Source organism: Silene latifolia, chromosome 2 (assembly GCF_048544455.1).
Source record: "Silene latifolia isolate original U9 population chromosome 2, ASM4854445v1, whole genome shotgun sequence".
NCBI lineage: Eukaryota > Viridiplantae > Streptophyta > Magnoliopsida > Caryophyllales > Caryophyllaceae > Silene > Silene latifolia.
In genome coordinates, this window is record NC_133527.1 from 69,035,470 (window position 1) to 69,039,421 (window position 3,952).

A 3,952-nucleotide genomic window follows, 5' to 3' on the forward strand; every position below is an offset into this window, starting at 1 on the left:
CATTGAGCATAAAAACGAAACCAGCTTGTGATTTCAAGTCATCTCTATCTGTTTGAAAACTTGAGTCCGTGTACCATTAACACGCAACTCAGTGTCTCCTCCAAACACTAGGATAGAATCCTTAGTTCTTCTCAAGTACTTAAGGATGTTCTTGATAGCAATCCAGTTACTCTCACCTGGATTTCCTTGATATCTACTCGTCATGCTCAGGGCATACGAGACATCAGGACGTGTGCATATCATGGCATACATGATTGATCCAACAGCGGAAGCATAAGGAATCAACTTCATGCGTTCAACATCATGGGGTTCGGAGGGATATTGAGTCTTGCTCAATATCGTCCCGGTTACCATAGGTACCAAACCCCTTTTGGATTTGTCCATGCTGAACCGTCGAAGAATCTTATCAACATAAGACTCTTGACTTAGTGCCAATATCCTCTTGGATCTATCTCTATGGATCCGGATACCTAATATGCGTTGTGCTTCTCCTAAATCCTTCATTTAGAAGTGGTTACCTAACCACTTCTTAACAGAAGACAACATTGGAATATCATTTCCAATGAGTAGTATGTCATCGACATACAAGATTAGGAACACAACATTGCTCCCACTGAATTTCATGTATAAACATGGTTCCTCAACACTTCGAGTGAAACCATTTTCCTTTATAACATGATTGAATCGATGATTCCAACTTCTAGATGCTTGCTTAAGACCATAAATGGATCTCTTAAGCTTGCACACTTTGTTAGGATTTTTAGAATCAACAAAACCTTCGGGTTGTATCATGTACACCTCCTCTTCTAAATGCCCATTTAGAAAAGCGATTTTGACATCCATTTGCCATATTTCATAATCATGAAATGCGGCAATCGCTAACAAAATCCGTATGGATCTTAGCATGGCTACGGGGGCGAAGGTCTCATCATAATGGAGACCTTGGACTTGGGTAAATCCTTTTGCCACTAGCCTAGCTTTGTAGACATCATCATGTCCTTCTATGCCATTTTTTGACTTTGAATATCCATTTGCATTGAAGGGGTCTTGCCCCTTTAGGCAAATCTACCAAGTCCCAAACTTGGTTTTCATGCATAGAATCCATTTCGGACTTCATGGCTTCAAGCCATAAGGAGGAATTTGGACTAGAGATTGCGGCCTTGTAGGTGGCGGGCTCGTCACTTTCCATAAGCAACACATCGAGTGTTCCATCTTCCTCGATAAGTCCCACATATCGATCGGGATGGCGAATTACTCGACCCGTCCTTCGTAGTGGAGGAGGTACAACCGTGTTAGACGACGAAGTAACATCTTCTTGCGTCTCTATCTCGGTTTGTGGCTCTTGAACGTCGTCAAGTTCAAAATTTCTCCCACTCTGTCTCTTAGAAATAAAGTCTCTTTCTAAGAAGACAGCTGATGTGACCATAATTAGCGCATATTTAGCCCCCGAATTAGCCTTGTTCCCATGCTTTTTAGTGCATATTTGAGTCATTTCTTATCTTTAGTTCTTTGTTTTGCATATTCTTTGAGATTTTGATCCCTTGGTAGGAAAGGAGTAAGAATCTTGCATTTTCATGGCAAAACGAGACTAAATTGATCGAATTCAATGACCAAGCATCAAGGAGAGACAAGATTAGAAGGCCTTTGTACATATTATAGTAGAAGAGCAATGTTGAGAAAGGATCCTTGAGTCCCCAAGGAAATCCCCAAGGAATTTATGAAGAAAAGGGAAGAAAAGAAGAAGATGTGTTGCTGAGTGACAATCCGTGCGGATTGTCACCAATCCGTCCGTCCCGCAGCTGCAGAATCCATGCGGCTTTGCACCATTCCGCTCGGATTCTACCTCCACAATCCGACCGGATTCCCTTGAATCCGCTCGGATTCCAACGCCAGATTCCGCCCGTCCCGACCTTATTCCGCCCGGATTCCAGCACAGCACGATTTCCTCTTCTCCAAGCTACAAAGAAAGAAGCCCTTCCTTCGAAAAATACCGGCTCCTCCTTGCTCAATCTAAAAAGTGTAATTACTAGTTTAGCCCTTAGTTAACCCTAATGCATCCTCCCTAATTTCCACTATAAATACCCCATTAGTCTAATTAGAGGAGCATGTTCTTCTTATCAATAATTAGAGTAGTTAATATCAATCAAATCTCTCTTTAATATTGTAATCAACAATTAATCAAGTTCTAATACAAGTTTTATTTCCTTAATCTCTCTTTTGTTCATCCTTTATTTTGGGTAATTGAAGATTATTTGGGTTATTGTTAGGAGATTGACAACCTCTCAATCAAGCATTCAAGTACTTCTTTTATCATTGCTTTATTATTGGAATCATTAGTAGGTATAATTCTCTTAATCCCTTTTTAATTATTGTTAATTACTTTCATTTATTCATCATGTTTCATATTGTTGGTATGATTGACAACCTTGCTAGCATGATCAACATGATAATGAGTGAGTAGTCTCTTAGCTAGGGTTAATGGGTGATTAGGGGAAACCAACATGGGGAATGATTCATGCTTAAATTAATATGCTTTCATGTTTTATTTGCTTGCTTGTTTTGATGTCAACTCATGCACATGTTATGTTTGATGAAATGCTAAGCCTATGAATCCTTGCATTTACCACCATCACCTATCTTTTCAATGAGACTTGTAAGACATAACCCAACTCGAGTCTCATTAGACCATGCATGTTGTTGAGTAGGGAAGATTAAGTCGACTTGTAGGTGTTGTACAATCTAATCGATTCGGCTCCGGGACCCAAACTTTCCTAGGATTGTAAGATATAACCCAACTCAATCCATCACAACAATAATTGCTTGCTTATAATTTGAGAACATGTTTGTATGATCATATCCCATGATTCCCCTATGATCCCATGACACCCTAGTGCTTTTAATCAATTGTTTACACCCCTTTAATTCATCTTGCTTATTTTCATTGCTATTTTAGTTTAGTGACCTTCTACATCAACCCAATTTGTGACACCCCTTAGACACCACTAGTTGCAATAGAAATCTCATTTCAATACCCGTCCCTTGGGATCCGACCTTTACTTGCCTCTTTACTAATTGTAGAGTTGTTTGTGAAGTTATAAATTGTGTTTTGATTCGACCGTGACCCAACGACCACATCTTTAATTGTGAACACGAAACGGACTCGATCAAAAATGGCGCCGTTGCCGGGGACGGTGTTTACTTGATTTAGATTTCTTTTTATTGTTATTAGTTGTGTCTTTCTTCGCCTTGGGGAAGTAAAACTCCTCAAGGTTTGTTCTAATTGTTTTCGAGTTGTTTGATATTTTGCATGTCTAGAAGGTTACAAGGTGATTTGTTACCTTTTGACCGTGAAATCGAAACAACCTTGACGAACAATAGGAGACTTGTTAGGAGGAATTTAAGAGGTATTAGTGAAGTTGTTCAACCCACTAGTGAGTTCGTCAATCCTTTCGCAATAGAAGGAGAGGAGAACCCATTACACAATACCCCACAAAATCTACCTACAATGCCTAAATTCTCGTCACACTCCGTACCCACCGAGGAGAATCTACCAAATGGTACTCCTACACCGCAACATCTAACCGGAAATTTTATTGCCAAGTCCGCCTTCATCCAATTAGTTGAGAGGAGCCAATTTGGGGGGATGCCTAGTGAAGACCCTCATTCTCATATGGAAACCTTTTGCGACTATTGTGATGCAATCTCTCAAACGGGCGTGACTCAAGACCAAATTAGATGGGTCTTATTTCCTTTTTCTTTAATCGGCACCGCGAAGCAATGGTTGAAGGGCCTTGATAAGGCCACCCTCGGAATAGATTCTTGGAAGAAGTTGGCTCTAGCTTTCTACAAAAAATTCTACCCACCGGAAAAGACTAACATGCTAAGAGCTCTCTTTGTATGAAGCTTGGGAGCGGTTCAAGGGAATTTGTCGCTCATGTCCTCACCATGGACT

General features: G+C 40.3%; 1 pseudogene; it reads right to left on the reverse strand.

The window, feature by feature from the left end:
* Window positions 1-3,815: 3,815 nt before the first annotated feature.
* On the reverse strand, window positions 3,816-3,952 carry LOC141645026 (small nucleolar RNA R71; annotated as a pseudogene).